Source organism: Aedes albopictus, chromosome 3 (genome assembly GCF_035046485.1).
Source record: "Aedes albopictus strain Foshan chromosome 3, AalbF5, whole genome shotgun sequence".
In the NCBI taxonomy this organism is placed as follows: domain Eukaryota; kingdom Metazoa; phylum Arthropoda; class Insecta; order Diptera; family Culicidae; genus Aedes; species Aedes albopictus.
In genome coordinates, this window is record NC_085138.1 from 82,296,913 (window position 1) to 82,310,909 (window position 13,997).

General features: G+C 35.8%; 1 long non-coding RNA gene across 2 annotated transcripts in view; it reads left to right on the plus strand.

The window, feature by feature from the left end:
* LOC115256314 (uncharacterized) overlaps positions 1 to 13,997 on the plus strand; it is a 715,903-nt gene that overhangs the window by 338,966 nt on the left and 362,940 nt on the right. For both annotated transcript variants that reach the window (XR_009995602.1, XR_009995601.1), the window contains exon 2: positions 5,827 to 5,891. This is a non-coding gene — a long non-coding RNA (uncharacterized LOC115256314). The remainder of the gene's footprint in view (positions 1 to 5,826; positions 5,892 to 13,997) is intronic.

Here is a 13,997-nt window from a genome sequence, read left to right on the forward strand (position 1 = left end):
TTCTTCAGGGACTCCTTAAAGAACTACTCAGGGAATCTTTCAGGGATTCCTTCTGGAATTAATTAAGTAATTCCTGGATGAGTTTTTAAAAAGAATCCATGGAATAATTATTTAAGGAAGAAATTGCTTAATGTTAAAGGGAATATCTTAATAAAACACTAGAATTTTTTGAGAATCCCTGAAAAAAAAATCTAGAGAAACGGCTAGATAAATTTCTAAAGTTTTATCTGAAAAATTCAAGATGCGAGAAATCTCTGGAGAAATGTCTGAAGGAACCCCCAAATAATATTCTGAAAGAATCTCTGGAGAAATGTTTTGAGGAATTCCCGAGAGAGTTCAAAAAGAACAATTTGGAGAAAATTTCTGATGATTCTCTGGGGAATTATTCTAAGGAATACCTGAATCAAATTCTAAGGAATTTAGAATTTGTTATGAGTCCTATGGAAGGCCTCCAAGTAGAATTCATGGATCAATTTCTGTAGAACCCCATGGAATGGAAAATACTCCCGGTATCAGGTATCAGTATATCGGCTCCAGGCTTACATTCTCTTCCATTTTTTTTGTAGAAGCTCGAGAGAACTTCAAATAAATTTGAAATGGAATCACTGAAAGAATTTTTATAGAATTTCACCGAAGAGTTCCTTGAAGATTTTCTAAAGATTTCTTGGAAGTTTTTCCGAAAAAAAAATCATGGATGCTTTTTTTAATGAGCCCCTTGAGAAATTTCGGGTGGAGACTCTCGAAGAATTCCGTCAGAATTTCTGTGCAAATTAACATAAGAATTTCTGCAGCATTTCATGTAAGATTCTCTAAACAAATCTTCTGAGAAATGTTAGAGGAATGGCTTGTGGAATTTCCGAAGAAATTCCTGAAAAAAGTTTACAAATTGAAGAAATTTTCTCAAAAAATCTATGGGAGAGTTCCATGTGAAATCCGCGGGCGATTTTCTGCAAGAATCCATAGGATAGTTGGTGGGACTTATGAATGAATCTTTGAATTAGGTGCCAATATCACAGACACTTTTGTGCACTGCGAGAGTGCAAAGGTAAGAGGGACAAAAACAAATATTTAGAATGAGAAATTGCCAACCTCCTCTACGATGGTTATTTGAATATACGGGGGCTCGAAAAATTTTGATATTAGCATGATTTACTACTCTATGATGATGTTGCGGAAATTTTTAAATCTCATAGCCAATTTTCTCAAGAAGTTTTAAGAGAAATTTCTGAAGGAAATGTAGGAGTCTGAAATAATTTCCAGAAGATCTTGTGCAATTGCCTGTGAGTGAATTTCTTTATAATTCCCTGTAGGACTTTTAAAATAAATCTCAGAAAGAATTTCTAAAATAATTCCAAGAGTGGTTTTCGAAAGTGTTCCAGAAAGATTTTCTTGAAAAATCCCAGGAAGATTTGCTCAAGTGAATCGCAAAATGGAATTCAGAAAGTATCCATGAAGAAATTTTTGAGAAAATCTTTGGAAAGATTTCCAAAGTAATCCATGGGGGAAGGTAACATAAGGCTGAATTTCAAATGGCTGAATGCACATAAGGCTGAATACAAAAGGCTGAAACTATGGATATGTAACAAAAGGCTGAAATTACAAAAGGCTGAAATAACAAAAGGCTGAAACATGGATTTTAGGCCTGAAACGCACTTAGCCGAATGGGTTATAATGATTTTAATTCTAAGGAGGATTACTAGTTGTACAATATTACTAGTTACAATAATATTACAATATTACTAGTTGTCCCATGTACAGCCTAGTTGAACGGTTAAATTATGATCTATGCATATACCTCGAAAGAACCTCTAAAAAAGCGGGAAAAATCTCTGATGGGAGAGTAAGTATTGTTGCCGCAAACAGTACAGTGTAACGACTAAGTGGAAAGGTTTGATGATAATATCTCCATACTAATAACTCTACCATGATAGATTTTTTTCTTTTTATAAACAGGCTGTTCTTTTGTGGTATATGCATATATTCAGTGCTGGCATTCTTACCAATGTGTAAAATGCAGTGAGCTTCTGTGTGCGCATATTCCTTAAAAACGATTTATCAGAGATTTCTCCTTCTTTTGAACATAGGCTGTTCTTACTGTGTTTGGATGTTATAGCTGCAGCATTTTTTTTTTCTCAAAGATGTTGCTTCTTTTAAAATATTGAAAGAACAATAATTTAAGTTCAGGTGTTGAAGCTGCTTACTTTTTACCAGATGTTTCTCCTTCTTGTAAACATAGGCCATTCTTTCAAATAGTATTGTATTCGAACTGAACGCGAGCCAAAAATGAACTGAACAATTTAAATTTTTTGGACGACAAAGAATTGAACTTGCCTGTCAGAGCTTTTGCTTCTTAAGAACATCATTAAATCCTGTGTGCCTTCTTTCCTAGGACTAGAACCTTGTGCCGCATCTCCATGTTTGGACGTTATTATTTATGTTATGTCACGGGAAAATGCGTCACATTTGTACGACATTGTGGTCTCGGATATTGAAATACAGCTCTAGGCATTCGGATTTTTCGAAACACACGATAGTCGGGCTTGTTCACTCTCTAAATAGAAGGAGATTCTTAATCGAATTAGTCCAAAAGATTGCTAAAATTGACGAAAAATATGGCACAAATATGACCATTTTAGTTTTACAGATACCAGGGTAACATGTTAGTCAGCATGCTACGGGTGCATTCTTTCCATTAGTTTATGCCGCGTTCAATTTGCATGTTCAAATATATTTGATCGCAGTGTGCCGAGTATGAACTTCAACGCAAATTGATCGCGTTCACACTGTGGTGCTGCAATTCGGTTCTGAACTCCTATGTGCACAACATTGCTTGACATATATGGGAAATAGTTTCTGTCGACGCGAATAAAGCGGTATAGTCCCCGGTGTTCTGGAAAATCCGAAAATCTCCTACGTTAATACATTATTGGGCTGAGGAGGGATGAAGTATAAAAAAAATTATTTCCTGTCATGGTTCCTTGAGAAACTTAATCAGGAATGGCCAACTGATGGGCTGACGACCAGACTCTATTCGTTTAGGCAATTTTATGATTTTCGATGGTTCATGCCGTTAACTCCGTTACTGTATTGTATTAAATTATATGATTGGAAATCTGGATTTTCAAAAACCCATGTTGACCGGACTGGTACGCTCACACACCTAGAAAAAATCATGTAATTATAGGGCACTGCATGAAACTCTCTCCTTCTCTTTCACTCTTACAGAAATTTTGTAAACAACAAGGCCACGAAACTTCAAAATCCCATACAAAATCAAAACAGTGCAGTGCCCTATAGGTGTCCTGAACCTGACATATACGAGCATCTTCAATGACACAAATTTACAGGTCCAAACATATAAATTTACGTCTTCCAGGACTTTTCCTAAGCGTCTTGCAATCGCTAGAACCGATCTGATAGATACAACATTTGAAAGCAAAATATTGATATGCCTGGATTCGAACTCTGGATCTGTTGATTGTAAGCTACATCTCTTACCTCTCGACTATTTCACCGAGTTAGAAGGTGGCTGATGAATATGATACTGATTCTACGTTTCTGGTGAAGTGGATTTTGTTGACATCTAACGCAACCAACCAGTACTTACATGATGCGCGTAAAATTGAGTCTAATTTGTGATTCAGTCTTGAAAATCTTTACGTTCTTTGAGGTTCTGTCTCGTGCAAATTTCAGAATTTTTAAGTCAGATATGATTACAATAGCAGAAAAGTTTCTGAATCTAATGAGCTCCAAATGTTTGAAATCTATGGAAACATGGTGGAGGTATAGCCATTTCAGTTTCGTGGATCCCACGGTACCCTGCTGGCGTTCAATTTGGAGCTCGTACGCGTTAGAAATTTTGAACTGAACAAAGTTCAAACATTCTTGAGCAATAGTTACAATTGTTTGCATCTAAGACTCATTCTACCTAGTTTTCGTGTTAAACAAAATACTTCAAACGAGTGGAAATGAAATATTGGCGAATTTTTTCGTCAATTTGAGTTTAGTATTTGCGGAGTATTAGCCGATATGATACTGAATAAAGTACATTAACATAGACATTATGATAATGAAATCCATAATATTATGATCCACTCGAATGTCTTTTCATCAGTTAGAGCCTTAGCTCACGTGACCAGATGTCCATTCGATGAATAGTCCAATCGACTAAATGTCATATAGTTCCTCTTCCGTAAAATGGGTTTTGACCGAATGTTCATTTGACCAAATGTCCGTTCCACCAAATTTCCAAAGATTTTTTTATATCCTATGATCATTTCAAGTCGAGTCGAATGTTTTTCAAAGATCAATAGATTAGCCATTAATGTTTAAAATGACATTTCATTCGATTCTCTACAGCTTTCAAAACTTTTCAGCCTTTTGATACCTTTCAGCCTTTTGATGCTTTCAGCCTTTTGATCATTCAGCCTTATGTGTTTCAGCCTTTTAATCATTAAGCCTTAAGGCTGAATCACGCCTTTTGTACGTAACCCATCCATGGTGAAGTTTATAAAAAAAAATCCCCAGAAGAATTTCTAAAGATTTTTTGTAGGAGTTTAAAAAAATATATAAATAAAATCTGGAGCGGTTTCTGAAGAAATCCCTGGAGGAATTTCCAACGAAATCCTTGGGAAAAAATCCCGAATTACTTTCAGAAAGGTTTTTTGTTTAAAAGAATGCCTGAACAACTTTTTTGATGAAAATTAGGAATTTCAGAAGAAATCCCAAAAGAAATCTTTGAAGCAATCACAAAAGATTCAAAAAATTTAAAATTTCTGAAAGAATTTCCGACCGAATCATATAAAGATTCCGTCAAGGAACGCTAACCGAAGGATTTTTTTTAAATTCCTGCAAAAATCCATGATGAATTTCTGTGAAGGATTTTCAGAAGGAATCTTTTAGGCCCGACATTGGTACCTGCTACTCCTGTTTGATCCCACCCGTCGATGAACACGGTACACTGCTGCAAACGTTTATGGGCGACACTAAAGATGTCGCTGGTTCGCCACTCGCGCATTCTCACTCGTTCGCCATGATGGGGAGGGATGAGTTGATGCAAATTCAAAGGAATAAAACTTTATGCCTTCGGGCTGGCCGAACCGGGATCGGAGGTCAAAGACGATGCCTCGGAAGAACATGTGCCAACCTTGCTTCAGCTATGTAGCCCCGTCCCGTGGGTGCCGCGTTTGCAAATTTGCATACAAATTTCCGGCATTCCATGAGTCCGGGATGGGAGCCAGCAGCCAACCAACTAACAAACCAACGGTCGCAAACTTTCATTGAATTCTCCGTCAGCAATCAAGATGCGCGTTGCTCTCGCAGCATGCCACCACCTTGCTGCTTGATCTGCGTAGGTACCCGCGGAGAAGTGTTGAGCTTAAGCTTAACACCGCCGCGAAGAGGGACTACCAATTAAAAGTCTGGGCGGCGCAGTCCGGTTCTTGGTTCGCGCCATTAAAATTCAACTTGTACTCGTTAAACACTGGCACGACTGGCACCCATTGTGTGCTTCTCTCTGCAGCGGGGGGTGGAATCTACGAGCAGAGAGAAGGGTTCTGTAATTAAAGAAGCATTTTTATTCATACGCAACTATCCGTTCGATGATTAGCATACTAAGTAAGCCCCACGGAGTTGGAGTTGTCGTTCACCACGATGCAGAAAAAAAAAATAAAAGAAACACTCATTTGCTAGTGCAAATTTATTCAGTTCACTCGGGTCGGGTCCGCTGCTGGGGGTTTCAGAAAGTTTTCAATTAAAATTCTAATTCTGACCGAAGATCGTAATGGTAATGAATTTTGCACTTGTTCTCTCCACTTTTCGTTGCAGATTTAACTAGGAGTGATAGCGGAACGCATTTCCAGAAGAAGCAACCTTTCAGCAGCATTAAGAAGGTAAGTGGTGTAGTTGAAGCTCTAGAAAGCAAAATTGAAGAAGCTTGGTAAAAATGTAATTTCGGCAAGCACAAACAATCTCGAATGGAAATGATGAAATTTTCTAGCCGAAGAACCATCAACCCAACTTTATCTTTTCCGGGTATCTTTTCGAAGTAACAAAAGGGAGGTACATCAAGCTTATTTTGAGCAAGTGGATCCTTCGTTGGAAACAGGTTAAGAACAGACGTCAGTAAGAAGAATCAAACAAGTCAAACTTTCGAAAGCATTTTCAATATCAAAATGTGTTACCGATATATGTTTTAAAAATGTCAAGTCAAATAATAATCGAACGTAAAGCTGTTGGAAAATATGGCAAGTTCAGTACTTCCCCAAAACATAGACAATTTTAACTCATGAAGTTTTGCCCTCTCATAAACTTAAGAAAAAACCTATTTCTGAGTTTTTTTATATATTATTTATTGATATATTTTTTGTATTGTTTAATTATAAATTTGCATCATCTGTTGGCAATTTTGACTCTAGTGATACTTTTGAGAATGACCCATAGATGATAATTTGCAATACAAAAGAGATGCGGCAAAAGTTTGCATAACGTTACCGTTTCCTAAACACAAAAAAAATACTATAAAATTTACAGAAATATTTGGAAAATTTTGCCATGTACCTTTTTTACTTCCAATATTGCGTACTTTCATAAAATCAGATTGAAGAAAACTGTGGAATTGTTTTTCAAGAGTTTTCAAAATGCGACTGTTTTTGAACAAAAATTGCTCTTTTTGTCCATCATTTTTTTTTCTTGGCCAACGGTACAGGAAACTGCATTGTATGTCCGCTATAAAATATGAAAAAAAAAATAAACAACAAAACTAAAATATCTTATTTAGTTCCATTACCTTTGTGCTCCCACACTTGCATCTTTGTGATTTTTTGAAATAATTTCCCACACGTGTTGGAAAAAAAAATGTTGAGATTTTCAAAACATTATTTTTATTTTCCTAAAAAGAGAAATTTCCTGCCGAGAGGAAATTCCCAAAAAAAAAATATTTTTTGTTTATTTTTTCGCCCCCGCAAATATAAGAAAAATAACCCTAGGAATAACCAATACAATTTTTATTCACTTTGTGGCTTTCCATGCTTTGGAATTGTTCCGAAATCCTGCATAAAAAAAATCACCAACTGCGTTATACAAAAAGTGCCCTTTGACATTTTTTTTCGAATTTTTAGCGATCTCATTCAAATTAAAAAAATATGCTCATAATGAAATTTCCTTTTTTGCCACATCCTTACTAGCAAAACAAAATCATGAGGTATTCCTTTAGAAATTAACCCAGAGATTTTTAACATAAATCTGTCCAGAAATTAATTCAGAAAATCCACTAGACAATTCTACGAAAAAATTTCTAAAAGTTCTTCTTCATACAGAATCATTAATTTTTTCAGTTATTTTTTCTTGGCTGCTCCAGATTTTTTAATGAAGATTTCTTCAGAAGCTAAAAATCTCCACATTTCGAAAGTTTACCTCAGGAATTAACAATTGGTTTATCCAAAAAAGTACGCAAAAGAAGCTCCTAGAAAGTATTTTATTGTATGCTTCAGAAAAATCTTCATATATATTTTTTTAGATAATCAGGATTTTTTTTATTTTTTTTAGAAATTACCGCAGACATTCCTTCCGATATGTTTAGGTGGTTGTTTCCAGAAAGTTCTTTGTGGACCCTTCTACACAATCAACAATGTATTGCATCAAAAAAATCCTCCATGAATTTCTTCGGACAATCCGCAAAAGTGTTCTTCGAAATTCCTATACACATTCCTTCATACATTGTGTTACGAATTCCTATAGAAAAAAAATCATAGGTTCCCTTAGTAAAAAAGTAAAAAAATGGATTTCCTTCAATACTAGTGAATGCTTCAGAAAGCATCCCAGGAACCACTCGAGAACTTTTTCTAAGAATTTATTCATAAATTTCTGTCTCAATTTAAAAAAAAACTTTCAAGCATTCTTCAAGAAACACTTTTAAGAATTTCTGCAAAATTTCCCTAAACAATTTTTCAGAAATTTCATCCAACATTTTTTTCAAAAATTCATCCGGGTGTTTCAAATAATTAATTTCTTCTGTTATTCTTCCTGGACGATTATTTTTTCGAAGACTCCGTCAGAAACTCTTCCCGGAATTTATTTACAGATTCTTTATAAACAATCCCCAGAGTTCGAAACTTTTCCTTAGGATTTGCTCTACAAATTCACTAGGGGCTTAAAAAAATAATTCAAAGAATTCTTCTACAAAGTTTTGCATTGTATGCTTAACCCTAAAAGGGATACCTTCATGGCCTCAGTTTCGTCACCTCGCTGAGTGTGTTCCATCAAAGACGAGCTCTGAAAGGCGCCTGGGGTCCAATGGATCCCAGGTATCCCTTTTGGGGTTAAGAAAACTCTTCATACATATATATTTTGTTAGAAATTCAGAATTAAAAAAAACCTTTAGAACGGCCTCATGGTTCTTCAAGGATTCTTCTAGAAATTCCCCAGGAATTCCCTTGGAAACTTTTCGAGAAGTAATTTCAGGAATTTTTAAGCAATTCCTACAGAAAGTCCATTAAATAATTTTTCAGATTTTTCTTCAAACATTTTTAAAAACTGAATATTGCTTCAAAATTTCATTCAAAACCTTAAACGATTTTTTTAATTCTTAAGTTCCGTCCGGAAACTCTCTCACAAATTCATTCTCCAATTATTAAAAAATCACCCAAATTCGGAAGTTTTTATCAGGAATTACTTTTGAAATTCCACTAGGGATTCTTCCAAAAAAAAAAAACTCAAACGATTCTTTTAAAATGTTGCAAAAAATCTTCATTTTTTGAATTGTCTACGAAATTCCTCCAGATCTGCACTCAAAAAGTTGTTCTTCATGGATTCCTTTTGAAATTCATCTAGGAATTGCTTCAGACATTTCTTCACGGTTCTTTTTACAAAATCTTAAAAGGATTATATCAGAAATTCTTCCTTGAATTTCCTTTGAAATTGCTCAACAGTTTTGTTCTTAAAATCCTATTAATATTCCACCTCATTCGTTCAGAAATTCCATTCAGAATTTCAATGTATCACTTGGAGGATTCCTTCAGGAAAAAACTCAATGAAATTCTTCGGTATGTAGTGGATTTCCATTTAAGAATCCTTCAGAACCCTCTCCCGAGATTCTCTTGGAAAGTATTTTAGGAATGCTTCAAAAGTTTCTGTATCGTATCTCGCATAAAATCTTCCAGTTCGCCTTTGAGAAACTGTTCTAGGGATTCCCTCAGAAATTCTGCGGAGATCTCCGCCAAAGATATTTCCAGCGAATTTTTTGCAAAATCTTAAAAATTCTTTGGGATTACCTGGAGAAATTTCTCCAGGGATTCAATTAGAAAGATTTGAATTTCTTCATAAATATCTCCATGTATTTCTCCAGAGATTCCTTCATATTAACTTGTACAGTTTCCTACAGAACATCTTCATATATTCTTGAAATTTCTTCATGTTACTTTCAGAAACTCGGAGATTTTTTTTTCGGAAATTAGGGAAAACGGCTCACAAATTTCATCAGAAATTTTTCTTTGGATTTCTTTAGAAAATGTTTCAAAGAAATCTTTCAAAGATTCTTTCAGGAATTCTTCTCGGGATTCTTCAAAAGGCCCCCCAAAGAGCTTTTTTTTATTTTTATTTATGTGTATTTTAACTTAAATTCTAATTCTACACTCAAAACTCCAAAGAGCGCTTCTCATATTATTCTAAGAATTCCTTCAGTAAGTTCTCAAAGGAATCATTTCGAGCGTGGTCTATTGAGTTTTTAGAAAGCCTTATATGGATTTGTTCAGAATTTTACCCAGGGATTCACAAAGAAAAATATTGAGGGAATCCTTGATAAATTCTTCTAATATTGTTCTAGGGTTTACCGAATAAATCATTTGCAAATCTTTTCCTAGATTTTTTTCGAAAATTCCCGAACTAATCCTTAAGAAATTCTTCCAAAAAACTCTTTACTAAATCTTTTTTATACCTCCAGAATTATCTCTTAAATTATTTAAAGTTATGTCTATGAATTCCTTAAAAAAGTTTTCCAGGGATTAATTTTAAAGAATCTCCGTTGAATTGTTTAAGAAATTCATCCATGAATTAGTTCAGAACTTTCCCCATAAATTTCTTCAGAATTTCTTTCAGTCTCTTCCTTAGAGATTCCTCCAGAAATTTCTCCCACGATTCCCCTAGAAAACCTTTCAAAGATTTTTCCAGAAATTCCTTCATGTGTTTCTTCACGATTTCGGGGATTTTTTGGAAAATACTCCATGAATTTCTTCAGAAATGTCTTCACCGATTCCTTAACAAAATCATTCAAAGTTTCTTTTAGGGGTTTCTTCAAAGTTTCCTTGAGAGACTTCTTAGGAAAATCTTCTGAGATTCACTAAGAATGTTCATTCAAAAACATTTCGGAAATTCTTCCAGGGATTTTTTGGAATTTCCTCGAATGTCATGCACATATTATTCAAAAACAAATTTCTGTAATTTCTTCAAGGGGTCATTTTGACAGTATTCCATTAATTCCTTAAGAAACCCTTCCTTGGGTTTTTTTTTTCAGAATTTCCTCCAAGGGTTCTCCCAGAAAAACCTCTAGGTATTATTTAAGAGAACCTACCAGTGATACATTCAAAAAATTATCCTGGGATTAATTAAGAAAATTATTATGGAATTCCTTAACAAATTTCCATAGATTTCTTCTTATATACCTCCAGGTATAACTTCCGAATTTTCTCCAGAGTGTTTTTTTAATCTTTCCGATTATTCAGACATATCCTGATGGTTTTTTCCGGGAAACATCCGAGGGTTCTTTCAATATTCTTTCAGGCACTTATTTGACAATTTTCTACAAGCATTTCTGGAAATTCCGCCATGAATTTCTATAGATGTTTCTCTGAAGAATTACTGCAAGAACTCCTTTCGAAATTTCTATAATGATTTTTTTGGAAAACCCTTCTGGAAAATCTTTTGTTTGTTTATTTAGATATTCCCTTGGATATCCTCGAGCGATTGCACTAGGAAGTCAAAAACATGCACTTTTTCGGAAATTTCTCCAATGACTCATTTTGAAAATCTTCCAAAGGTTTCATTATAAGTCCCTTCAAAGGTTTTTGTTTATTTAGAAATGTTCCCATGAATGTCTTTAAAAAATTCACCAGACAAAATCTTCCAGCGATTCCAGCGTTCCTCCAAGAGGGATTCGCTGGGAACAGTGTGTCAAGCAAACCGTCTTGTATGCTATGTAGCACACTGATGCACAATTCTGACATTTGAATAGAAGTGTGAACACACTTGTCAGTCAGTCATCTGAAAATGATGGACTAAACAAAAACAAACTCGTGTTTGCCTTGGTGCTAAGCGAAATATAACATTGCAAGCAACAACACACTGGAAATGGTTGGATTCCTGCAGTCATTTCTCCAAGGCTTCCATAGTAAATCATTCATGGTTTTCTTCCAAAGTCGTTTATTTTTTTTTTCTGATAAACTTTTTGTGGTATTTTTTTTTAGAAAATCTTTCGCGGATTGCTTCAGAAATAATTCCAAGAATTTTTCGGGTTTCTTCAGATATAGCCCCCAATTTTTCCAAGGATTCCTGCAGAAAGCCATCCACAAATACTTCCGGAGATTATTTCGGAATATTTTCAAAGGGTTCCTCAAAACAAATCCACCAGGAATTCATATTTTTTTCCAGAGCATGGTTCATTTTCTGCGTCCGACGAATCTGATAATGATCTTATTGAACCCTAAATCTAGGTGAATCTAAATAATGCAGACAGCAAAACAAAAAAAAAATACATTCCAATGCACAAAAATCTTTGATCTAAGTACGAATCTTACTTAAGGCTGCCGTGTATAACAATTTTCTCTGAAGTTTTATCATATCTATATTCTCACTAGCACTGGCACGCAGACAGGCTTTCGAGGGGTAGGTTTATTTATTTCACTCTGTATTTTACTATTTTCCAGAAAATTCTCCAGGATTTCTGCGAGGATACCTCCAAGAATTACTTCAAGGAATCTTTTAGGACGTCATTCAGAAATTTAACCAAGAAACATTTTCTCTAGAGTTTTTTTTAGTATTCCATTTTCCAAGTTACAGTTTTTAGTCAAAAAGTCTACAAGAGGTTTTTAAAACCATCCTAGAACCAAAATAAAAGATAAAACCGGTTCTCAAAACCTCTACAAAACTAATTGGTCATCAAAATGTTACTTGGGTATAAAAGTGCATTTTGGTGATACGGATTTCTTCAAAGAATCCCCCGATTTTTCAAAAAGGATTTTCCAGGAACTCCTCTGAAAATTCTCAAGGACCATCGCCGAGGACCTGGGATCGAACCCCACTCCCGAAAAGCACACAAAATGTGAATTTTTCCTTTGGAAGGGAAGCAATGCTTGGATCCCGAGATGAACTAGTCCCTGGCTGAAATTTCGTTAATTAAGATAAAAAAAAAAACCTAGTTTATCCTATATTCAGTATAACTGTGTTCAATGTCATTACTTGTCTTTGCTGAATGCAATATTAATAACAATTTTAACCACCGTCCAAAGCACCCTATAAACCCTCAGAAGATATTGCCACCAATCGCAGTTACACGTGTTATTAAAACCCAAATTCTATCTGCTTAGCTGCAACCCTCACTAAGAATGACAATTTATTTCTCGGTCTTGGCAGTAATCCCCTACTTAGATAGTTAACATTCCACAGATGAGATCCCACAATCCCCCCGTCCCATAGAAGAATGTGTGACTTCCACACACACACACCTCACACATAAGTCTAGCAATAAACGACCAACCGCACCAAAGTAGAGTCATCGTCTTCATCCCTCCCCCCTCCTGAGTCTAGTTTCGCACACTTACCATAATCATTGCGGTTTTGCCCGTCTCTAGTCGCAAAGTACATCTCCTTAAGTGGTGGGATCTACCCTACCCTAGTAGGGTGCTGTCCATAAACCACGTGGTCATTTTTTTGGGACTTCTCAACCACCCCCCTCCCCCCCGCGTGGTCATTAGTCCATACAATTTTTTTTTCTTCCATACAAAATGGTCATTGGCCGAACCCCCCCCCCCCCCCCTCATTACCACGTGGTTTATGGACAGCCCCTAGTCCCTCCAGTCAGACGAAGATGATGAGGGGATGGCCACAAAACGGCTGCTTGGACGACGATGACTACCGAATATCATCATATTGGCGTGACTGTGAAATCCAACCCCGCTCGCTCCCTTAATAATGGCCGGCTCTACTAAAGTCACCCATTTTATTTCAATTTGCGTTCTCGGGAGGCGGACCCCTTGCGGAAATGGGCCGACCAAAAGATTTCTCGATAGGGGATGATGGGGTGCTCGTGGGGGATTTTACACTCAGTAACAAACCTAGCTTCTTTCATTCCAGGGACAACTTTAGAAATTATTTTACTTACGAATTTTCTCAGAAGTTTTCTTGCGATTATAACAGAATTTTTTTAAGAAGCTATTTATTAAACCTTCCTTTAATTTCTTTCGAAATTTCTTAATGGATTCCGTTAGAAAATTCTTTAGTAATTTTTTCACAGATCTTCTTCTTCTTCTTCTTTATGGCGTTACGTCCCCACTAGGACTTGGCCTGCCTCACTTCAACGTAGTGTTTCTTGAGCACTTCCACAGTTATTAGTTGAAGGGCTTTCTGTGAGGCAAGCACAATGATACACTATGCTCAGGGAGTCGAGAAATTTTTCCCTACCGGAACGGGAATCGAACCCACCGTCTCCGGATTGGCGATCCATAGCCTTAACCACTAGACTAATTGGAGACGCCTCTCACAGATCATCTTCTTTTAAATCTTTTTAAAAGTTCAATAGACATTCTCCAGAATATCCTCCATAGATTGCTTGAGCAATTATTCTTGATTTTTTTTTTGGAAATTCCTGCAGAGAATTGCATGGGTTTTCTCACGAATGCTCCATAGATTATTTCAGAAATTCCTCCGAGTATTCTTTCAGAAAAGCATTTACGAGGTCCGTAAACAATTGTACAGCGATTTCTAACACCGTTCAACGCTAAATTTTGTTA